The sequence below is a fragment of the Cynocephalus volans genome, chromosome X, assembly GCF_027409185.1.
Source record: "Cynocephalus volans isolate mCynVol1 chromosome X, mCynVol1.pri, whole genome shotgun sequence".
Lineage (NCBI taxonomy): Eukaryota > Metazoa > Chordata > Mammalia > Dermoptera > Cynocephalidae > Cynocephalus > Cynocephalus volans.
In genome coordinates this window covers 84,041,822-84,068,238 of record NC_084478.1, presented here as the reverse complement: position 1 = coordinate 84,068,238, position 26,417 = coordinate 84,041,822, and the positions used below count along the sequence as shown (strand labels likewise).

At 42.9% G+C, this 26,417-nt stretch overlaps 1 protein-coding gene across 2 annotated transcripts in view; it reads right to left on the bottom strand.

Moving 5' to 3' along the window:
• Positions 1-26,417, bottom strand: part of UPRT (uracil phosphoribosyltransferase homolog) — a 50,105-nt gene that overhangs the window by 11,536 nt on the left and 12,152 nt on the right. The window lies entirely within an intron of this gene.

Sequence of the window (26,417 nt, the reverse complement as noted above, 5' to 3'; positions counted from 1 at the left end):
TTACCCACAAGCTGTTAACCAGTCAAAAAGGGAATGTTAAAAGACAGATGTTTTTTCTATATGTAAGAATCTAGTATTGTTCCTCCTCCCTCTTCCATATAAGTTAAATGATCTGATTAAACAGACTGGTTTACAGCTTATGTACTTAAAAATCTCCATCTGCCTATCCAGAGCATACCTAAAATATTCCTCAACACAGCATCAAAATGGTATATGCAAGCATATATTATCTCAGTATACCATTAATCACCACTCTTTCTTTTTCCCTCAAGCTGCATTCACTCTCTCTGACACGGAAAAGCAATGAAATATTCCTGACACAAATGGGGCTAGGTTTCTTAGTGTAACCACGGTTCTATATTACAGATATTAACTCTCTAAAATATGGACCATGACTGAGCAACAGCAAGAATATAGGTCTGTATTCTTTATGTTCAAATATTCCTTAAACTCAGAAAACTCTATCCACACATATCTATACACACAGAGAGCCCATTTAAAACAGGCTCTATTCCATGTATAGTAGTTTTCAAACAAGACTGTACTATCACACCAGCACCTTTCATTTCTATAATTAATCTTTACAACTTGTTTGTCAAGAAAGTAAAAAGCAGTGAATTACAAAAAATACTGAAGCCTAGCCTCTGTTTGCTAGACCTATACAAACTTGTCTAGGCAGCCAGAAAACAGTTTTTCAATAGGGAAGAAAAATCTGGATTTGTCTCAAAGAAATATACAATGACATACATTGGGAACACATCTGAAATGTTTATTTTAATTTCTGAATAGTTACACATCAATTTATTACACAGAAAAGTTATATTAGGTAATGTGATGAGAGTTGCCCAAATCTGTTACTTTACTTTGGAATCAGACATTTTAATACCTTTCACACCCGGCCAAAGAAATCAGCCTCAGATGATAATTTTGGCATAATAAGCTTCTTCTCTAAATTCCAAAAAAGGTACACACTATGAGAATCTAATATAAACTGTCATCTCAACAGCTATTTTACCTCCAATTAAAGCATTCACTGCTGCAAGTCTCCTCACTACAAACGGTAATTACTAACCTACCTCCTGCTGTTTTATACAGACTTTAGACCCATACTGTTCACTCTAAATCAATTTAGAAATTAAAGTAAGGCTAGAATACAATAAGTTGATTGCATTTTTAAAAAATCCACAGTGGCCTTCAATATCACATTTAAATCCTTAACATTGTTAAGACTAGAGTTTCATAAAGCAGATATTTACTTGCTGAATCAATTGAGTTGCATGTATTCTGTAGAGCCCAACATTGGGCTAAATCATTTGTAAATAAAGATGTTTTAATGTAAACCAGATCACAGGTCTTATGCAGTCCACACATTTTGTTTTAAATCATAACTCTATTCATTTTAGTCTCAAAACCATTTGTAAAAATCTCTCCTGTCGGGCTTTAAAAACTAACGCCACCTTAAGTGACATTACAAGTGGCACCATTATGGGCCCACAAGGGCCTATTAATGTGGCAGCCTAAGACGGCACCAGGAGGAAGTAGGGTGGGAGTGTCTGCGGGAACCTTGCCTTAGCCCTTATTGGCCAAATACGTGCTTCTGCGCTCGTGAACACTGCATGATTGCAATAGCTAGGCACTGAGACAGGATGCATGCTCTTGTAACCCTTAAGCTGATTGGAGGATGTAAAAAACCTCCCTTCCCCATTTGCCTTTAAAAGCAAGTGCTTGGATGATAATAAACGGAACTGCTCGACAGAACCCCCACCGCATCTGAGTGCCCTTTAAACCGGGCTGTTTGGGGCTGGCGGTTGTGCTCACCTCTCTTCACGGCTCTCTTCCCCCATCTCCTTCCAAAGGGGACAGGAAGGAAAGAGGAATCCCAGGCCATTTGCTCGCCCACCAAAAGGAACGAGGCTAGGGCTGTTCGGGTCGGCCAGCGGCGGACCCGACACTCTCCCACTGGAAACAAAGCTTTGAAAGACATATTAATCTTCTTCTACCCGATAATGGTCCCAAATAAAACCTAATGCAAAATTATTACAAAGCAAAAAACAAACAGACACACATCCCTAGAATATTCTAAAATAAATTTAAATAACCAAATGTCAAATATGGAAACAGTGATATCCAGGCACTCCTAGTCCAAAGCATGGAAATCCAATTAATGGTAAGCTGACCGTCTCTTAAGTTGTACAAACCCCAAATAGGCTTAACAATGCAGACCTAACAATATCTGAGAACACACTTTCCTAACATAATCCCCCTATGCACAGATGTACAAATATGCCACATACCTGTAGCAACAAGATGAAAGCCAAAGGGAGCCATTTTAAAAAATGATCTTGACCCATGCTGGAAAAGGCAGGCACCACTGTGCAGGACTTCCAGCCCAGGCCAGACCATACCTCCCAAAGAGGCCCCAGAGCTGCCAGGCCCATAGGGTCCCAAGCCACCAGCACCACAACAGACAGGTGCCACCACAGGACTGCCAGCCCAGTTGAGTCCATGCTGCCCCAAGAGGCCCGAGCTGCCAGCCCACAGGCCCCAACGCAGCCACGCCAAATTGGCAGTCCCTGCAGGATGCTAGCCAGACACAAGGGTCAAATGAGTGGTGGTCATGAAACCCCATTCCACAGTGACTAAACACCAAAAGAAACATACCAGAAATATGAAAAATCAAGAAAGTACACCACCACCAAAGGAAAACAATAACTCTCAAGCTCTAGATCCTATAGAACAGGAAGTCCTTGAAATGAGTGACAAGGAATTTCAAGCAACAATTCTAAGGAAACTAAATGAGATACAAGAAAACTCAGTTAGACAACACAATTAAATGAGAAAAATATACAGGACCTGAAAGAAAAAATGTAAAAAGAAATCAATGCCCTGAAAAGAGCTGAAAAATTAATTCAACGAAATAAAAAACACAACAGAGAGTTTAACCAGCAGGGTAGAACAAGCAGAAGAGAGAATTTCTGTCCTTGAAGATAGGCTGTTTGAAATGACACAGGCAGACAACAAAAAAGAAAAAGAAATTTAAAAAATTGAAGAAAGGCGGGCGCCGGCACCCGAGCTCTGGGCAGCGAGCGTGCCCACCGTCGTGGCTGGGGCGCGGAGGCAAAGAAGCTGTCACCCTCCGCCGCTCCCTTCCTGCCCATCGCAGCCCCGCTGGAGCATCGCCCGCCCTCCTGGGCCGTCCATCCACCACCAGCTGGCAGTGTGATACCCTGTGTCACTGAAGCCACTACCAAGGAAGCCTTGACCAGAGGAGTTCCCTGGACTTTAGACTTCCCAGCCTCAGAAACTAGTTACTATTTTACTCTCTGCTTCCACCATCTTGCAATTTGAGACCCCTGGGTTGCTGTCACCACCACCAGATAGACTTTGGGCTTCACAGTCTCGTAAACTTGTGAGACTCCTGAGTCACTGTTGCCACCACCAAATGGACGTTGGACTTCCCAGCCTCAAAAACTAGAAGCTTTGTGTTTGAATGAAAATCACATACAAAAGGAATCTAGGCAAGATCTTTAGCTCCGCAAGGACCCAGATGTGACCAGGGGAGGCAGAAGAAAGGTGCTGGGAGAAGGAAAGAATTGCTGTTGAAAATCCAAGTGCTAAGTTCAAGGATCTAATCCAGGATTACATGTTGCAGTTAGTTGTTCAGAGCACAACTACAAGCAGTAGGTTGTGACTACAAAGGACAAGAGATTATACCTGACAGACACTTCCAGTCAAGATGGCAGAATAGACGGTCCCTAGTGCCACTCTCTCCCACAAATCAACCAATTTACAACTATAAAAACATAACATCAAGTCCATACGGAACGGGAAGACATCCAGCAGAAGAAGCAGTAGCTCCGCGGAGACCACATGCCCTGCACGGCTGCTGTCACGTGATCGAGCAGATAGGCTTCACTGCCACCCCCCAGCTCCATTTCCAGCCTGGCCCATTGCACACAGAGTGGGGAGACGTCTGGCAGGGGAGGCAGAGGCTCCGCAGAAACCACATACCCTGTGGGGCTGCAACTGCATGATCCAGCAGGTAGGCTTCACCGCAGGCACCTGGCTCCATTCCCAGACCGGCCTAGTGCACACGGAGCACAGTGACGTCTGGCAGGGGAGGCGGGAACTCCATGGGGACCACACCGCTGTCATGCAATCCAGCAGCCTGGCCCAGTGTGTGCAGAACGGGAATACATCCAGTGGAGGAGGGAGAAGCTCTGCAGAGACCACACCGCTGCCGCACCCGATCCAGCAGCCCGACCAAGTGCATACGGAGCAGAGAGATGTCCAGCAGGGGAGGCAGAAACTCTGTAGAGATCACACACCCTGTGGGGGGGCTGCTGCCGTGGGATCCAGTGGCAGGTATGCTTCACCACTGCCAACAGGCTCCATCCCAAGCCCGGCCCAGCATGGACGGAGCAGGGAGACATCCAGCAGGGGAAGGGGAAGCTCTGCAGAGACTACACGCTCTGTGGTGCCTCTGTGCATCCCAGCAGCCCAGCCCCGTTCACGCAGAACAGGCAGACATCCAGCACGGGAGGTGGAAGCTCAGCAGAGACCACACACCCTGCAGTACCACTCCGTGACCCAGCAACCCGGCCAAGTCCAAGCCAACCAGAGAGGTGGCTCCCTGGAGAGGTCCAAGACCCAAGGCAACCATATGCAAGGCACTAGTGGCCAACTGAGCAGTCACTGAGACAGCCATACCAAATTTACAAACCCAGGAACATCTTAGTCAGACAATAGTGTCAAATGTGTGGACTGTGAAACCCCATGCCACAACGAATAAACATCAAACAAAGGATAGCAGAAATATGAAAAATCAAGAAAGTACACTACCAAAGGGTAATAACTCTGAAGCTCTAGATCCTATAGAACAAGAAGCCCTTGTAATGACTGACAAGGAATTTCGAGTGATAATTCTAAGGAAACTTAATGAGATACATGAAAACTCAGCTACACATCATGATGAAATGAGGAAAAGTATACAGGACCTTAAAGAAGAAATGAACAAGGAAATCAACTCCCTGAAAAAAAATGTAGCAGAACTTGCCGAAGTGAAAAATTTATTCAGCGAAATAAAACACACAACGGAGAGTTTAACCAGCAGGCTTGCAGAAGTGGAAGAGAGAACCTCTGAACTTGAAGATGGGCTGTTTGAAATAACACAAGCAGAGAAAAAAAAAAGAATCAAAGGCATTGAAGAAAATCTGAGAGAGATATCAGACAACCTTAAGCACCCAAATATCCGAGTCATGGGTATTCCAGAAGGGGAGGAAAAAGGAGATTGCATTGAAAACATATTCAATAAAATAGTGGCAGAAAAATTCCCAGATACAGGAAAAATCACAGATCTTCAGGTCCAGGAAGCTCAAAGGTCTCCAAACATTTTCAACCCAAAAAGATCTTCTCCAAGACACGTTATACTCAAATTGGCAAAACTCAAGACAAAGAGAGGATCTTAAAACCTGCAAGAGAGAAGAGTCAAATCACATACAAGGGAGCCCCAATCAGGCTAACATCAGACTTTTCATCACAAACCCTAAAAGTCAGAAAGCAATGGGATGATATAATCAAAATACTAAAAGACAGAGATTGCCAGCCAAGAATACTCTACCCTGCAAGGGTATCCTTCCAAAATGAAGGGCAAAGAGTATATTTCTCAGACAAACAAAAATTGTGGGAGTTCACCACCATACGACCACCCTTACAAGAAATTCTCAAGGGAGTACTGGGTTTGGTTCCTGAAAAATATCTACAACTTCCATAAAAACCCAAGAAAAATCAAAACTCACTAGTATAATAAAAATGGCATTCATGAAGAGAAAATAAACAAATAAAAAGGCTATCTACAATGCAAGGAACCAACAAATACAGAAAACAAACAGGAAATCAGAAAGCAAGGAACAAAAGACACCTAAGACAACCAAACAATAATCAATAAAATGCTAGGAATAAATCAATACTTTTCGATAAAAACTTTTAATGTAAAAGGCTTAAATTCCCCAATCAAAAGACACAGACTGGCTGACTGGATCAAAAAGGTGGACCCAACTATATGCTGCCTTCAAGAGACCCACCTCACCCATAAAGTCTCACATAGACTAAGAGTGAAAGGATGGAAAAAGATTTACCATGCAAACAGAAAAGAAAAACAAGCTGGAGTAGCTATTCTTATATCTGATAAGATAGACTTTAAACTAAAAACCATAAAAAGAGACAATGAGGGACACTACATAATGATAAAAGGATTGATCCATCAAGAAGACATAACAATCATAAATATATACACAAACAATGTTGGAGCCGTGAGATTTATAAAGCAAGCTCTATTAGACCTAAAGAAGGAAATAGACACTAATACCATAACAGCAGGGGACCTGAACACCCCACTCTCAATATTGGACAGATCATCAAGGCAAAGAATCACCAGAGAAACACAAGATCTAAACAATACTCTAGACCAATCGGACTTGGCAATTATCTACAGAACATTAAATCCAAAAACCTCAGAATATTCATTCTTCTCATCAGCACATGGATCATTCTCCAGGATAGATCACATATTAGGTCACAAATCAAGTCTCAACAAATTCAAAAAAATTGGAATTATCCCATGTATTTTCTCAGACTACCATGGATTAAAATTAGAAATCAATAACAAACGAAATTCTGGAAACTATGAACCACATGGAAATTAAACAGCATTCTATTTAATGACATATGGGTCCAAGAAGAAATCAAGCAGGAAATCAAAAAATTTATTGAAACTAGTAAAAATAAAGATACATCATACCAAACCCGGTAGGATACTGCAAAAGCAGAACTAAAAGGGAAATTTATTGCATTAAATGCCCACCTCAGAAGAATGGAATGATAGCAAGTAAATAACCTAACGCTTCACCTTAAAGAACTAGAAAAACAAGAACAATCCAAACCGAAAGTTAGCACATAGAAAGAAATCATTAAGATCAGAGCAGAACTTAATGAAATTGAAATGCAAAAAACAATACAAAAGATCAATGAATCAAAAAGTTGGTGTTTTGAAAAGATAAATAAAATTGACAAACCTTTAACATGGCTAACAAAAAAAAAAAGAACAGAGAAGAATCAAATAACAAAAATTGGAAAAGAAAAAGTGATATTACAACTGATTCATCTGAAATACAAGGAATCATTCGAGACTACTATAAACAACTATATGCCAACAAATTTGAAAATCTGCAGGAAATGGATAAATTTCTGGACACACACAAGCTCCCAAAACAGAGCCATGAAGATGTAGAAAATCTGAACAGACCAAAAACAATAAAGGAGATGGAAGCTGTTATCAGAAGGCTCCCAACAAAGAAAAGCCCAGGACCAGATGGATTCACAGCAGAATTTTACCAAACATTCAAACAGGAATTGACACCAATTCTCTACAAACTATTCCAAAAGATTGAAACAGATGCAAATCTCCCAAACTCATTCTATGAAGCAAACATCATCCTGATACAAAAACCACGTAAAGATACAATCAAAAAAGAAAACTACAGGCCGATATCCTTGATGAATATAGATGCAAAAATCCTCAGTAAAATACTAGCAAACAGAATACAGCAACACATACGTAAAATTATTCACCATGATCAAGTGGAATTCATCCCAGGGATGCAAGGTTGGTTCAACATACGCAAATCAATAAATGTGATAAACCATATTGATAAAATCAAACACAAGGACCATATGATCATCTCTATAGATGCTGAAAAAGCATTTGATGAAATTCAACATTCATTCATGACAAAGACCCTGTATAAGTTAGGTATAGAGGGAAAGTATCTCAACATAATTAAAGTCATATATGATAAACCCACTGCCAATATTATCAAGAATGAGGAAAAGCTGAAAGCTTTTCCTTTAAGAATGGGAACCAGACAAGAATGTCCACTCTCACCACTCCTATTCAACATAGTGATGGAAGTACTAGCCAGAGCAATTAGGGAAGAGAAGGAAATAAAGCGCATCCAGATTGGAAAAGATGAAGTCAAACTGTCCCTGTTTGCAGATGACATGATCCTATATATCGAACAGACTAAAGCCTCTACAAAAAAACTCTTGGAGGTGATAAATGATTTCAGCAAAGTAGCAGGATACAAAATCAACACATAAAAATCAGTAGCATTTCTATTCTCCAATACTGAACATGCAGAAAGAGAAATCAAGAAAGCTTGCCCATTTACAACAGCCACCAAAAAAATAAAATGGTTAGGAATTGAGTTAACCAAGAATGTGGAAAATGTCTATAATGAGAACCACAAACCATTGCTGAGAGAAATTAGAGAGGATATAAGAAGATGGAAAGATATCCCATCCTTGGATTGGAAGAATCAACGTAGTGAAAATGTCCATACTACCCAAAGTGATATACAAATTCAATGCAATCCCCATCAAAATTCCAATGACATTTTTCTCAGAAATGGAAAGGACTATCCAGACATTTATACGGAGTAACAAAAGACCACAAATAGCCAAAGCAACGCTGAGCAAAAAAAATAAAGCTGGAAGCATAACACTACCTGACTTTAAACTATACTACAAAGCTATAATAACCAAAACAGTATGGTACTGGCATAAAAACAGACACGCTCATCAATGAAATAGAATAGAGAATCCAGAAATCAACCCACACACCTACAGCCATCTGATCTTTGACAAAGGAACCAAGCCTATACACTGGGGAAGAGACTGCCTCTTTAGAAAATGGTGCTGGGTGAACTGGATATCAATATGCAGGAGAATGAAACTAGACCCATACCTTTCACCATACACTAAAGTCAACTCAAAATGGATTAAAGAATTGAATATACACCATGAAACAATAAAACTTCTTAAAGAAAACATACGAGAAACACTTCAGGAAGTAGGGTTGGAAACAGACTTCATGAATACGACCCCAAAAGCACGGGCAACCAAAGGAAAAATAAACAAATGGGATTGTATCAAAGAAAAGAGCTTCTGCACAGCAAAAGAAACAATTAACAGAGTTAAAAGACAACCAACAAAGTGGGAGAAAATATTTGCAAAATATACATCTGACAAAGGATTAATATCCAGAATATACAAGGAACTCAAACAACTTTACAAGAAAAAAACAAGCAATGCAATTAAAAATGGGCAAAAGAGCTAAGTAGGCATTTCTCTAAGGAAGATCCACAAATGGCCAACAGACATGTGAAAAAATGCTCAACATCACTCACCATTCGGGAAATGCAAATCAAAACCACACTGAGATACCATCTCACCCCAGTAAGGTTGGCTAAAATCCAAAAGACTCTGAACGATAAATGCTGGCGAGGTTGCAGAGAAAAAGGAACTCTCATACATTGTTGGTGGGACTGCAAAATGGTGCAGCCTCTATGGAAGATGGTATGGAGGTTCCTCAAACAATTGAAGATAGATCTACCATATGACCCAGCTATCCCACTGCTGGGAATTTACCCAGAGGAATGGAAATCATCATGTCGAATGTATACCTCTTCCCCAATGTTCATCGCAGCACTCTTTACAATAGCCAAGAGTTGGAACTAGCCCAAATGTCCATCATCGGATGAGTGCATACGGAAAATGTGGTATATCTACACAATGGAATACTACTCTGCTATAAAAAAGAATGAAAAACTGCCATTTGCAACAACATGGATGGACCTAGAGAGAATTATATGAAGTCAAGCACAGAAAGAGAAATACCACATGTTCTCACTTATTTGTGGGAGCTAAAAATAAATAAATAAATTCATACACACACAAGAAAACGGGGGGGGGGGAAGTAGACATAACAATTACAATTCCTTGAAGTTGACATGACAAGCGAACAGAAAGGACACTGTTGGTTGGGAGGGGAGAGAGGGAGGAGGGAGGGAGGTTTTGGTGATGGGCCACAATAATCAATCACATTATATATTGACAAAATGAAATTTAAAAATATAAATAAAATAAAACCTTTCCATCACAGCAAAAAAAAAAAAAAAAAAAAAAATTTTAATTAAGGCTGCCTCCCCCCAAAAAAACGAAAAACAAAAAACAAACAAAAAAACCAATGGCCTCTTATAATTTTTATTTAACAGGCTTCAACCATCTTGCCCTGTATGTGTATATATACATAAAATTAATATATATATATCTATACATACATACACACACACACACACACACACACACACACACACACACACACACACACACACACACACAGGGCAAGATGGTTGAAGATATATAAATATATATATATTGGCAGCTTGCCGGCATAGGCAAAGAAAAAAAAAGAAAAAAGCAAAGTGATACATCATACCAAAACCTGTGGGATACTGCAAACGCAGTACTAAGGCTGAAACTTATCACATTAAATATTTACTTCAGAAGAATGGAAAGATATCAGGTAAACCAACTAAGACTTCACCTTAAAGAACTAGAAAAACAAGAACAATCCAAACCCAAAGTTAGCAGGCAGAAAGAAATAATTAAGATCAGGGCAGAACTTAATGAAATAGAAACCCAAAAATTTGATACAAAAGATCAATGAACAAAAAATTGTTTTTTTGAAAAGATAAATAAATTGACAAACCATTAGCAAGGCTACCTAAAAAAAGAAGAGAGAAGAACCAAATAACAAAAATTAGAAATGAAAAAGGTGGAATTACAACTGATACCTCACAAATACAAGGAATCATTAGAGACTACTATAAACAACTATATGCCAACAAATTTGAAAATCTGCAGGAAATGGATAAATTTCTGGACACACACAAAGTACCAAAACTGAGCCAAGAAGATATAGAAAATCTGAACAAACCAATACTGATAAAAGAGATTGAAGCTGTTATCAGAAGACTCCCAACAAGAAAAGACCAGGACCAGATGGCTTCACTGCAGAATTCTACCAAACTTTCAAAGAGCAATTGATACCAATTCTCTACAAACTATTCCAAAAGACTGAAACAGAGGCCATTCTCCCAAGCTCAATCTGTGAGGCAAAAATCACCCTGATACCAAAACCAGACAAAGGTACAACAAAAAAGAAAGTGCAAGCCAATATCCTTGAGGAATGTAGATGGAAAAATCCTCAATAAAATACTAGCTAACAGAATACAGCAACACATACACAAAATTATATACCATTATCAAGTGGGATTCATCCCAGGGATGCAAGGTTGGTTCCACATATGCACATCAATAAAAGTGATATACCACATCGATAAAAACAAAGACAAAGACCATATGATCATCTCTATAGACAGTGAAAAAGCATTTGACAAAATTCAACATTCATTCATGATAAAGACTCTCTACAAGTTAGGTATAGATGGAAGGTATCAACATAATTAAAGCCATATATGATAAGCCCACTGCCAATATCATCCTGAACGGGGAAAAGCTTTGCTTTTCCCTTAAGAACAGGAACTAGACAAGGATGCCCAGTCTCACTACTCCTATTCAACATAGTGTTGGAAGTACTAGCCAGAGCAATTAGGGAAGAGAAGGAAGTAAAAGACACCCAGATTGGAAAAGATGATGTCAAACTGTCCCTGTTGCAGATGACATGATCCTATATATCGAACAGCCTCTACAAAAAAATCTCTTAGAGTTGACAAATGATTTCAGCAAAGTTGCAGGATACAAAATCAACACACAAAAATCAGTAGCATTTCTATACTCCAACAGTGAACATGCAGAAAAAGAAATCGAGAAAGCTAGGCCCTGTACAATAGCCACCAAAAAAATAAAATACTCAGGAATAAAGTTGACCATGGATGTAAAAAATCTCTGCAACGAGAACTACAAACCATTGTTAAGAGAAATTAAAGAGGACACAAGAAGATGGAAAGATGTCCCATGCTCTTGGATTGGAAGAATTAACATTGTGAAAATGTCTGTACTATCCAGAGTGGTCTACAGATTCAATGCAATCCCCATCAAAATTGCAATGACATTTTTTCTCTGCACTGGAAAAAACTATCCAGACATTTATATGGAATAACAAAAGACCATGAATAGCCAAAGCAATTCTGAGGGAAAAAAAAAATAAAGCTGGAGGCATAACACTACCTGACTTTAAACTATACTACAAAGCTGTAATAAACAAAACAGCATGGTACTGCCATAATAACAGACACACTGATCAATGGAATAGAATAGAAAATCCATAATCAACCCATATGCCAAGTGCCATGTGATCTTTGTCAAAGGCACCAAGTCTATACACTAGGGAACAGACTGCCTCTTCAGCAAATGGTGCTGGGAAAACTGGATATTCATAGCCAGGAGAATGAAACTAGACCCATACCTCTCACCACATACCAAAATCAACTCAAAATGGATTAAAGAGTTAAATATATACCCTGAAACAATAAAACCCCTGAAAGAAAATAGGGGAAACATTCCAGGAAGTAGGATTGGGTACAGACTTCATAAATATGACCCCAAAAGCACAGGCAACCAAAGGAAAAATAAACAAATGGGATTATATCAAACTAAAAAGCTTCTGTACAGCAAAAAGAAACAATGAACAGAGTGAAAAGACAACCAAGAGAGTGGGAGAAAATATTTGCAAAATATACATCTGACAAAGGATTAATATCCAGAATATACAGGGAACTCAAACAACTTTACAGCAAAAAAACCAAGTAACCCAATTTTAAAATGGGCAAAGGAGCTGAATAGGCATTTCTCAAAGGAAGATATACAAATGGCCAACAGACACATGAAAAACTGCTCAACGTCACTCGGCATTCGGGAAATACAAATCAAAACCACAGAGATATCATCTCACTCCAGTTAAGATGGCTCATATTCAAAACACTGAGAATGATAGGTTTCAGAGAAAAAGGAACCCTCATACGCTGTTGGTGACAGCAAAATGGTGCAGCCTTTATATAATATGGTATGGAGGTTCCTCGAACAATTACAGATAGATGTACCATGTGACCCAGCTATTCACTGCTAGGAGTATACACAGAGGAATGGAAATCATCATGTCAAAGAGATACCTGTACTCCCATGTTTATTGCAGCACTATTTACAATAGCCAAGAGTTGGAACCAGCCCCAATGTCCATCATCAGATGAGTGGATATGGAAAATGTGGTACATCTACACAATGGAATGTTACTCTGCTATAAAAAAGGATGAAATACTACCATTCACAGCAACATGGATGGACTTAGAAAAAATTATATTAAGTGAAGTCAGTCAGGCACAGAAAGAGAAATACCACATGTTCTCATTTATTTGTGGGAGCTAAAAATAAATAAGTAAATATACAAACGGTGGGCAGGGGCTCCGCAGGGAAGAAGGCACAACAATCAGAACAATTCCTTGAACTTGTTAAGACAAGTGAACAGATATTATGTTGATGTTGGAGGAGAGGGGAGAGGGAGGGTGGAAAGAGGAATTGGTAATAGGACTCGAAAAGCAACTTCGCTGTACACTGATAGAATGAAAAAAAAAGTGTTATGAACCAGAAAATCAGATTTTTCACCTTTTGGGAAATTTATCATACCCACAACCTTGTGCTTTTTCCTGTTTAATTGCATCAGTAAGATACTGTGTGTGCTATGTTTTCTTGAAACATGAATTCCTCTACAAATGCTAAAAAAGTAAATAAAATAAATTAGCATTAAAAAAATGATCTTAGTGAAACAAAAGAATGAGATTCCTACTGGATGCCAAATCCTCATTTTAACATGGACTTGGTAAATCTAACTCTCCCCTACTGTTGATGAAGCACTTTAAAATTTAAAAAGAAATTTTAAATTTTAAAGAAAGAAAGGCTGCAGCAATTGTGTTTATTTTAAAACATGTTGTATGGGTAAGCAATTCATAACGAAAGCCAAAATGTTTCTCCATTTTAGTTACACTAAGTTTTCCAATTGTACTGCTAGGGCTCGGGCTCACAGACCCTTCAAACCTGTTATACAAACGGGGTCACAGACCCATCACAGGCCAGGCTGGGTCACCAGACCCCTCACATGCAGGTCCACGCTAGGTAATTGGGAAAGGTCCTGGTAGCCATTGGCAGACGACACGAGCTCAGTCCTCAGCTGCCTTGGCAGTAGCAGAGGCTTACAGCAGATCCAGCAGCGGCGGCAGTGGCCTCCCCGTGCCTGCCCCCCTCCCCTCCCAGTGGCGGGGAGCCCTGGATGGGAGCCATTTGTCCTTTATAAAGTCTGATAACCCAGGACACCTGGGCGCACATATGCAATTACATTAGACAACCAAGCAACACCTGGGCATGCGGACATATTTACATGAAATGCTCAGCAAGATTCCAAACCCCCTGAGGGACCCTGACCATTTATCTTTCATTTTCCCTACAATCCATCCCTTCAGGGTCCTTCACTGTACAATCTACACATTCGGAATCTTCCACAGTGTTCCCTTAGTGAGGATAATTGACACTTGTATCTATAACACATTCCATCCCAACAGCCCCAAAAGTCTTTAGCTTGTTGCAACACCAACTCAAAAGTCCAAAGTCTCATCTGAGACTAAAGACAAAAGTCCTTTCAGCTGTGTACCTGTAAAAAATCAAAAACAAGTTTATCTACTTCTGAGATACAGTGGGACAGACATGGGGTACACATTCCCATTCCAGAAGGGAAGAATAGACAAGGAAAGAGGAGAAACTGGCCCCAAACAAATCCGAAACCCAAACAGGGCAATCATTAAGCACACTGGGGCATCTGGACCCCCAAAGCACTGGGCAGCCTCACTCCTACAGCTCCACCAGGTGAAGCCCATTGGGCTGCCCTGGGCACTGTGGCTTTTCCAGGCTGGTGGTGCATGTTGCCAGAAGCCCCACAGTTCTGGGCTCCTGGTGGCAGTCCCACCATCCTGGCTCCACTAGACATTTCTCAAGTAGGGGCTCTCTGTGGGGGCTCCAACCCCACTTTTCTGCTTCACAGTGCTCCATAGAGGACCTCCACAGCAGCTCCACCCCTGCAGCAGATCTCTGCCTGAGTTCCCTGGCTTTTTCATACATCTTCTGAAATTTGGGTGGAGGCTGCCATGCCTCCACTGCTTTCATGTTCTGCCGGCCTGCAAACTTAACACAACGTGAATGCCACCAAGGTTTCTGGCTTGTGCTGTCCGGAGCTGCTGCACAAACCACACCTGGGGCTGCCTGAGGCAGGGCGGCTCCAGATTGAGCAGCTGAAATGCTGGGAGCAGTCTCCTGAGGGCAGGAGTGCCCCAGGTCTGCCCTAATGAAAAACCCAGTTCTCCTAGGCCTCCAGGCCTATGATGGGAGATGGGCTCCTCCAAACTTCTGAAACACCCTCAGGGCCTTTCTCCCATTGTCTTGACTACTAACATCTAGCTGCCCCATCCTGGCTCTTGAATTACTTGAATCAGCTTGGCATATACCTGCTATTCACTCACAGTCTCAGCCAGCTCTGCAGTGCTCACCCACACGGTTCAAACAGCTGCATTCACCCACCCCATTAAGGAGTGGTTGTCCTGCCCTTATGCATATCTGCAGCTATCCTATAACCACTGCCACAGAGACAGGTGCATAGTAATAGAGGCTGTTTTCTCCACCTTTTCCCCAGGTGAAAACATACTTGAAATTCTGCAGAGGCACCCATCCTCGGGTCATCTGCCCAACTGCATGTGGCACTCTTTTCTTGGGTTTATATGGTACCCAGTGAGCCATTGGGTTTATGCAGCACCCTCCAAGTCTTCTTAGGTTTAAGTGGCACCTGGTGAGATATTTGCCTTTGGACAAACATGACATGTGTTTACTACTTTGTCTCCAGAGCACGTTACACCATCCACCCCTAGGTCACATAACTGCAGCAGCCAGGAGCTCTCCCTGTTTCTGCCACTTTACTGTTTCTCCAAGTCAACCAATTCGACCTGGGTATATGGGACATAGGTAGTGAATTGGGTCACCTGTGGATTGCCTACCAGTCCACCCAGTCCCATAGGCTGCTCATGCTTCACTTTCTGATGAGCAACAGCTCATTTCAGGAGATGCAGTCTCACCCAACCCATCGGGTTCATCACTGTCCCCAGTGTCAGAAGCAGGAGTGACCTGTTGCTGTACTTCAGCCTCCAGGGCATGTACTTGCATTTCCAACCTGTCTGCTTGCTGCTGCAAATGTCAAAGCCACGCTGCTTCATGGGGTTTCTGGTCCATGTTAGCTCACAGGACAGTGAGCAACAGCCCAACCCCATCAAAAAGGAAAGCGGCCACAGAGCACCACATACTGAAGGGTAGCCACATTTCCTCCCCCTCCCAAGCAGCTTTCTGCTTCTTTACCTGCTTGGCATCCTACCCAAGATGCCAATTGCCAGGCTCTTTTACCTGCCTAATCCTGCTATGACTACACCAGTTGTTGGGTTACAGCAATATCTACACTAATTGTCTAGTTGGGGTTATTGTCGGAATCCTGCCAACTATGCCAGTTGTAGGGCTAGGCAATTCATAACTAAAGCCAAGATGTTTCATTATTTTAGTTACACTAAGTTTTCCAACTGCATTGCTAGGGCTAGGGCTCACAGACCCTTCAAACCCGTTGTACAGACTGGGTCACAGACCCCTCACATGCCAGGCTGGGTCAACAGACCCCGCACATGCAGGCCCACGCTAGGTAACTGAGAAAGGTCCTGGGATCCATTGGCAGACAACAAGAGCTCAGTCCTCAGCTTCCTCGGCAGTGGTGGCGGCTTACAGATCCAGCAGCGGTGGCAGTGGCAGTGGTAGTGACCTCCCCATGGCCTCCTCAGGGACATCCCGGGGGCAAGGGGACACTGGATCAGAGCCATATAAGTCCTATAACCCAGGACACCTGGGTGCATATATGCAATTACATTAGACAACCAAGGAACACCTGGGCACACATGCATACTTACATCAAATGCTCAGCAAGATTCCAAACCCCCAAGGGACCCTGACCATTTATCTTTCATTTTCCCTACACATGTATATCTCATAGCAAACCCAAACCAAGACAAAACCTCTTAGGAGTCCCACTGACCTTTCTTTCAAAAGGCTAATAGGTATTTACCTAACATCCACAAGATATAGAAATATGAAAGTGGAATTTTTTATAATATTAAAAAATTAAGACTTTAAGTGGAGATCTTCTCCCCTCTTCTTACTAGGCCTCACTGTTATTACTACTGCTGCTGCTGCTACTGTTGCTGCAAGCTATTGCTGCCAGGACTCCCAGGACCCTCTGGGAGGCTACTGCTGCTGCTGATTGACCTCCTCTCATCTGCCAATGGCTCCTGGGATCTTTCCCAATTACCTAGTTCGTGGACCTGTGTGTGACGGGTCTGGTGACCCAGCCAGGCATATGAGAGGTCTGTGACCCAGTCTGTATAATGGGTTTGAAGGGTCTGTGAGCCCTAACCTAGCAATACGTTTGGCTACATCAGCAGGATTCTGACAATTGCTCTAGCAATACACAACCCCACATTTATTTACAATAAAATCAACTTAACTATATGTGTATATATATATATATATACACGTGTGTATATGTGTGTGTATATACCGTATATATGCAGGTACTTCAAAAATTCATGGAAAGATTCATATTTTAACTATTTTTCCATGATCTTTTTGAACTACCCTCATATGTATATCCCAAATTCACAAAGACTTCTTTATAAAGCCTTTCTAAACGAGATCCGTAAGATCCAGAAGGTACCTAATGTTATACAAACATGTAGGGTAGATGTTGGACATAGCCCTATTCCCCCCTCCCTTGCATACCAGAGTTCCTCTCCCACCTACATGAGGGGGCTGCCCCTGGCCAAGGCGGTTGTCTAAGGGAGGGGTGCATCCTCTTTAGGTAAATAGAATGCTAGAAGAAGAAGGACACTAACTACATGAAAATGATCTACATTAGCTGCTTGAGGGCCTGCACGTGAAAGTGAGCTGGTTGAGGGCCTGCAAATGAAAGTGATTTACTTTGATCTGCTGACTATATAATTGCTGTGTGCAGTCCATGGTAGGGTGGACTTCTTATTGACTAGTCATCATTGGTGTCTCTTGTAAGCCTAATAAACCCATGCATCTACCTGCTTAGACCTCCAGATAATTTCTTCAAAATAGGTGAATGCTACATGAATGCCCTCTCTGATTTGGGGCTCCTATGTTACAATTGGTATAGTTGGCAGAATATTCTGGAGAAAACCTCTGTTGAAGCAGCCACGGGAGAGATGAAGAGGATGAGAAAATGTGGCAGGGGGAAATACCTGGGTGGGCCACTGGTTCAATGTGGTCCGACATTGCCAGCCTGGTAAACAAATACGGACTGCTGCCGAGCAATGTCAGCACCCTGAAAATGCTGGCAGGACTACTGGAGGTATTGGAGGCAGTCAAGGAAAGAGGTGGTATTCAAGGAAAAAAGGAATACAAGGCTGTGGCTGCCATGGTGGCATTGCTGCTCCTCTGTGGGCTCAGGTTAGCAACTGAGAAGGAAACTGAGTTGTGGAGCCAAGGACAAGGGCTGAAGGAAGAGTTAAGGCTAGAAAGAGAGACTCATTTGACTTAGGCTGACAGCAAGGATATGATAGCATGTCAACTGGAGTGAGCCACTGTGGAACTTGCTGAGTTAAAAACGCAAATATGGAAAATGAGACTAGACTTTCAGCACAAATTAGAAAATTTGCAGAATAGACAAGACTCTGAATGGTCTGTTCATGCTACAGATAAGCCCTAAGGACTAAACTGATGAAAGTCATTAGAGAAAAGGGGAGTCAGAAAGAGCCAGAACAGGTTACTAGAAAACAGCTGTGGGTGGACCTAACCAAGGCATAGATTGATCCACAAAAAAACAGATAAGCAGCCAAATGTGACATTTCTCAAACTGTGGCAACAGCTGCCCAAGGAAAAGTGATTCCAGCTTGTAGGGAAAGTGAAGATAAATGGTCAGAGTCCCTAGAGGGTTCAGAGTCTTACTGGGCATTTTGATGTAAATATGCACATGCACCCAGGTGTTCCTTGGTTATTGTCTAATGTGATTGCACATGTGCACCCAGGTGTCCTGGGTTATCAGACTTGAGTATAAAGAACTAATGACTCTGTTCCACAAGGCCTGCTTCCCCCAGGGGGGGGGCACAGGGAGGCCATTACTGCTGCTGGAGGCTGTTGCTGCCACTGCCAAAGCCCTCGGGATGTTCCTGGAGGTCACCGCCGCTGCTGGAGACTATTGCTGTAAGCTGCTGCTGCTGCTGCTGCTGAGGAAGCTGAGGACTGAGCTCTAGTCATCTCCCAACGGCTCCCGGGATCTTTCCCAATTACCTAGCTCATGACCTGCGTGTTAGGGGTCTGGTGACCCAGCCAGGCATGTGAGGGGTCTGGTGACTCAGCCTGTATATGAGAGGTCTGGTGACCCAGTGCATTGCTAAAGCAATTCATAACTAAAGCCAAAATGTTTCGTTATTTTGATTACACTAAGTTTTCCATTTGTATTGTCTGGGCTAGGGGTTAGGGCCCACAGACCCTTCAAACCCATTGTACAGACTGGATCACCAGACCCCTCACATGCAGGTCCATGCTAGATAATTGGGAAAGATCCCAGGAGCTGTTGGCAGATGACATGAGCTCAGTCCTCAGCAGAAGCAGCAGCAGTGGCAGTGGCCTCTTGGGGCATCCCGGGAGCACTGGCAGCAACAAATTGCAGCAATAGCCTCCAGCAGCAGTACTGGCCTCCCTGCGGCCCCCCTGGGGCATCCCAGGGGCAGGGCCCCTGTGGATCAGAGCCACTCATCCTTTATACTTAAGTCTATAACTCAGGACACTTGGGTGCACATGCGCAATTATATTAGACAATAACCAAGGAACACCTGGGTGCATGTGCATATTTACACCAAATGCTCGGCAAGATTGTGAACATCTGAGGGGCCCTGACTATTTTCCTTCACTTTGCCTACAACCAGTCTGTACAATGGGTTTGAAGGGTCTGTGGGCCCTAACCCTAACAATACAATTGGCTACATCAGCAGGATTCTGACAATAGCCCCAACCATACAATTGTCCTATTGCCATAACCATACACATCCCCTGCCAGAGAAAAGGCTGGAGGCTCGGCTGAGAAGGGAATGAACTCTTTGGGGGGAAGAGCAGGCAGAGCCACAGCTGAAAGACTTCACAAGCCGCCCTCTATGGGAGACCTCTTCAGTTTACCCCAGGTGGAGCCAATTGCTCCTCCAGAGGGAGACAAGACAGATTTTGGGTTCTCTTGGTCCCAAGCCTAGGGGTGGGGCCAAGGGACGGAGTTAATGCAGGCTGTCTCTGTCTACCGGAGGCCCCATGTTGAGCTTACTATATACCAGTCTTCATGGGATATACAAAGGGTGATTGCCTTGGTAGATACAGGATCTGAGTGCACATTGATATATGGGAATCCATCAAAATTCAAGGGAACAATTACTATTATAGATGGGTATGGTGCTCAATCCATTAAAGAAAGAAATGTAAAGTTAACATTAAGGATCGGTCGGCTCCCTCTTAGGGAACATACTGTGTGTATCCCCCTGATCTGGGAAAATATACTTGGGATTGATATACTATAAGATTTGTGTTTGCATACTAGCATGGAGGAGTCTTGCTTATGAAGTAGGGCTGTGAAAGAGGTACAAAGAGGTAATAAAGTATAACATCCACCAGTGCAACTGCCACCACCCTGGTGAGTAGTGGCATCTAAGGGGGTCACAAGGAAATTATACTGGAATTAGCCCAGGTGAAAATAATACGCCCAGCCCATAGTCTATATAACTCCCCAGTGTGGCCGATCTGGAAATCAGACAGCACCTGGAGGATGATTATGGACTACAGGGAACTAAAAGTAATCCTGCTTCACACGCAACTGTACCTAATATTACTGATATTATGGTTAAATTAGGGACTCAATTGGGGACATATCGTGCTGTATTAGATTTGGCTAATGCTTTCTTTAGTATTGATATCCATCCAGATAGTCAAGACCAATTTGCCTTCATATGGGAAGGATGCCCCTGGACATTCATGGTTTCGCTGATGGGCTACCTGCATAGCCCTACCATCTGTCATGGAATGTTTGCCAAAGGCTTGGAAAAATGGACGGCACCCCCATTGTGAGACTATTCCATCATATTGATGACATTTTGTTAACCTCGGATTCTCTCACAGATTTGGAAGAGGCCACGCTGTCTCTTACACTCACCTACAAAAGAGGATGGGCTATAAATCAAAATGAGGCCCTGGGACCTGGGTTATCTGTCACATTCTTGGGTGTTATCCAGTCAGGTAAGACAAAAGTAATGTCCTCCATGGTAACAGACAAGATTGAGGTATAACCTAGGCCGACTAATGTTAAACAATTACAGAAATTTCTAAGATTGTCAGGATGCTGAAGGGTGTTCATTCCCCATCTAGCTCAAATAGTGAGGCCCCTACATAAGCTAGTAAAAAAGGGATTGGACTTCTGAATGCCAAGCCACTTTTGGTTCTGCAAAAGCAGCAGTAGGGGGTATGCAAACATTGGGTGTTCTAAATCCAGTACTACCCTGTGAATTGGACACAAATATTTCCCAGGAGGGCTATGCTTGAGGGATATGGCAACAACAAGAGAAACCTCGCCTCCCCATAGGGTTTTGATCTCAGACATGGAAAGGAGCGGAGGCCTGATACACCCTCATAAAACAACAAGTAAATGCTTTTTATCAAGCATTGCTAGCCACAGAACTGGACACCAGGCAAAATAGCCAATGAGCTGTACTGCAAGCAGTTTGGATGGTGATAGCTAAAGAGAAAGGTCTGGTAACCATCTGTACTGACAGTTGGGCAGTTTTTAAGGGTCTCCCATTGTAGCTGCCCCAATGGAAAAAACAGGACTTGTTAATCATGAATAAGCCCCTGTGGGGTCAGGACCTGTGGCAAGATATATATGCTATCAGCCAATAACCAATATAAAACAGTTACTATATACCATATGTCGAGCACAACCTGCTGGGTAGTCTGGGCAATGACAAGGCCAACGCCCTACCCTGTGTGAGATGGCTGGAGGAAGACCCCACTAAAGATTTTGACAACAGAATGCTTAAGGGGGCCTTGAAGACAGAACAGCACACCCTGTAGGGGTGGACAAAGGTTAGTAGAATCCCCACGGACACTGAATGAGAGGCCCAGATCCAGATGCCCCTCCCAACTGGACACACTGATGCAGCCTTGGACAGCGGCTATAAGACTGCAAATTAAGACTTTAGAGGCCTAAGACTTCAGTGGGAGAGCGAAAATAACTTGTTGCCAACCCCTCAAGATAAAGTAACTGGAGTGAGTCCACTCCTTGGGCAAAATTTAAACCTGAACCACACTGGTGCTCCCTGTTGTCTCCCTGGGGTGAAGAAATAGAAAGGGGATTAGAGATCTACTCCTCAGTGGTAAGATGATGATCAAATACCATGAGATGTCACAACCCCACAGACCAGATTATAAAGGGACTATTTGTGCACACACACACCCCGCTCATCATAGATAAAATAGCCCTGGGCCTGATAGAGTTTGGTATGCTAAGCTGGGGAAGCCTCCCCTTAGTGTAACTATAATTGTCTCGGGATAAAACTATTGCTTGTGCGTTACCAGATAAACATGACCTACCACTGTACCTGACAAACATCTTTCTTATCCCTAGCATGACCATGAGGAACACCTATCTTCAGTGGGCTGCAATCCAGGCACAAATACATAACAGATTAGCCTGCTGGTTCTACTCAGAGTTCCTGGTATCTGCCATGTCGGGCCTGCCATGGACAATGCAATTGGCAAATTAGACTGAATGGATGTGGCTGCAAGTGTACTGAATTTGTATGCAATATGTGACTCAGCGCTCCACCCTAGGGGACACACGCAAGATAATGTGATGCAAAGATTGTGAGGGGAGAATAGTCATGTAGGGATGGAGTGTAGGGTGGATGCTGGACATAGCTCTATTCCACCCTCCCTTGTATACTAGAGTTCCCCTCCCTCCTCCCTGGGGCAGCTGCCCCTGGCTAAGGCAGTTGCCCAAGGAGGGGGGCATCCTCTTTAGATAAGCAGAATTCTGGAAGAAGCGGGACAATAAATATGTGAAAATGATTTACATTAGCTGGTAGAGTGATTTACTTTGATCTGTTGACTACATAACTGCTGTGAGCACTCCATGGTGGGGCAGACTTTTTACTGACCAGCTCCCATTGGTGCCTCTTGTAAGTCAAATAAACCCATGTCTTTACCTACCGGACCTCCAAGTGATTTCTTCAGAATAGGTAAACATGACACGAGTGCCCTCTCAGATTTCGGGTTCCCATGTTACAATACTTTACTACCTTCTTTCCCAGAGGCCACCATTTATTATAAGCTTCCTTGATGCCAAGTATTAAGCACTTTAGATGCATTATCTCATCCTCACACGATCTTAAGAGGTAGATTCTATTATCACCACCACTTTAGTGATGAGAACGGTGAGGCCTACAAAGGTGAAGTATTTCGAGGTCCTTTCCAGCCTGAAGCTCTCTGATTCCAAGCCTGAGTAAAGCCATTTATATTGTGCCCTAATAAAGGAATGTTTTCTAAAAGGTAGCAAATTTTTTAGAGGTATTTTTATATTTCTCTCCTTGTGAATCAGATTGGCATGTATACATGATGCAAACAATGCAAACAATGAAATAAAGAGCCTGGAAGGCAAATAAAACATCATTAAAGTGTTCTTTCTGAAGAGGGAGAAGCTTTTATGATAATATGGCTTGTAAGAAGTATGTGCTGTTAAGGGACACCCCAACCACTACTGACCTTAACATATGCATTCTGCTTCTGTACAAATCGCTTGCTAAAATAAATAGGGGAATCCAGGATGGGGAGGGGCTACAGGGCTAATCACAAAATTAGCTTATGTACCGCTGGCTTGCTTGCATTGGCTAGATTGTCAGGCACGAAAAATTCCCGCCTAGCTAAAAATAAAAGCTGCGAGAGGTTTCAACTCGGGGCTGCACTCCTCGATTGGCCTGCGTAGCCCTGGCTGCCAGAAATAAACTCTTTTCCTTTTCCTATCACCCGGTTCTCGTGGGCAAATTTCTTTTACCCATCAGACGTTGGCCATAACAGTGCTAAGATTATCACATACAAGAATACACCCTTTCTAACAATGATTAAAGCAAAATCTGACTCATCAATTTAAATCAAATCCTAGTAGAACTGAATTGTCTTTTCAAAAATTTAAAACAGGAGGATTACACACAAGGATTGTTTGCAGGATTTGAGGCAGGGGAAGATGGAGTTGGGCATACGGTTGCCAGATTTAGCAAGTAATGCAGGATGCACAATTAAATTTGTTTTAGAAATCCATGCAATATTCATACTTACATGAAAAAATTATTCATTGTTTATGTTCAGCTACAGCTAATGTCGGAATCCTGCACCGACTACGCCAATTGTAGAGCTGGGGCTCTTCTCAGAATCCTGCCAACATCTCCAATTCTGGAGCTCTTTTACCTGCCTGTAATCCTGCACTGACTGGGGCAATTATCGAGCTAGGGCTGGGTCTGTAGCTCACAGACCCCTCAAGCCCATTGTCCAGACTGGGTCACAAACCCTTCATATACCAGGCTGGGTCACCAGACCCCACACATGCCAGGCTGGGTCCCCAGACCTCTAACGTGCAGGTCTATGAGCTAGGTAACCAGCAAACAGGTCCTTGGAAGCTGTAGGTTGGAAAACATGGATGCACGCCCAGCGGCCACCCAAGGCAGTAGTCAGCCAATGTGGCAGCACTGCACAGGTGCACTAACTCCACCCACACACAATCTGCCCACAAAAAATGCTGCACCACCCCCAACCTGCCCTGAAGTGAGGGGGCCTGATTTAATTATTCTATTTTCCCAATAATCCACCTCTTCAGGACCCCTCGCTGTACAATCTATGTGTTCAGAATCTTCCACGATGTTCCCTTAACGAGGATAAATGACCCTTACATTTACATAACCTATTGTCCATTCAATATGCCTTAAGGCTTGTAGTTCTCTCCTTTTAACTATTAGCCACGTATGTCCAGTTAGTAGTCACCATTGGTGTGATCCTCCATGCAAATCCTGCAGTCATACTGATGGGAAGTTCAATGCATAATCAGTAGATGATCACGCCAACGTATGTATGTACCCAGTCAACTCTGGTGCAGTGCCTGCAGCCAGAATACTATGGGGGAAAAGACAGAAGGGTTATTGGTACCAATAGGAGAAGTTCTTGCCCCTCTGGCAAGATACATGGCAGTTTGCTATCCTGAGAAAGAATGGCTGCAGGAATAGGTATCTTACCTGGCTCATGATACCATATTTTATCCACTAACACTGTTGGATGTGTAGGTTCTACATGTAACAGTATAGGGGAACTCATAATTGGCCATAATGATAATACAAACATGCCCTTTGGAATAGAGTGCTTATCTGTTCCAGGCCATGTTACCTTTATGCAAGGAGGCCAGGTACTTAATACAAACATGCCCTTTGGAATAGAGTGCTTATCTGTTCCAGGCCATGTTACCTTTATGCAAGGAGGCCAGGTACTTGTCGCCCAAGGTGAAACTTGCAAGGTTTCCTCAAATCCTTTTCCCCAAGGCCCTATTAAGCCAACCCAGCGTATATGGGGGGCTTTTATTCTCCAAGGCCATTCCCATTGTACTGTCCCTGTTGCAAAAAGTTTGGGGCTGATAAGAGAATATTTCCATTTTTGCCCTATCCTGGCTTCAAAAGCTTATCTTTAGTAGTGATTTGCAGCTGTATAGGTGCTACGGCCCTATGCAACAGAGCTTCCACTGGAGAGGGTCCGCCCTTGTGGGGTTTCTCATTTAGAATCCTGACTGTTGGCCATAACTGCCATGTCCACCCCTTCAGGGATGGGGGTTGGGCAGATAGCCTTAGTCCCTTTTTTAAAAGGCCATCTTACTGTTTAATCGTTCCCACTACCTGGGGAGGATATGGCACATGTAACTTCCACTGAATGGACAACTGGGAGGCCCACATCTGAACCCCATTCCAGTAAAGTGGGTTCCATTATCATTCTCTATGACTACAGGCTGACCACACATAGCCATAAGGCTATTCAGTGCCTTCACAGTGTTTAGCTGGTCTGGGGCCTTACAAGGCCACACAAACAGAAGGCCAGGAGCCGTATCAACAGCTGTGAGGATGTATCTGAAATTCTCTGACCTTGGCAGTAGCACAACAAAGTCCACTTGCCATCGAGTCAGGGGCACCTTTCCTCAAGTTATTTGCCTATCTGTATGGGGCACGCACTGGTGGTGTGGACTCTCTTGAGCACACACTAGACAAGCAGGACAGGCATTCAATACACCTTCCCATTTTATAGGCAAGGCCCATCTTTGAGCCACCATCCACGTGGTTTTATACTGC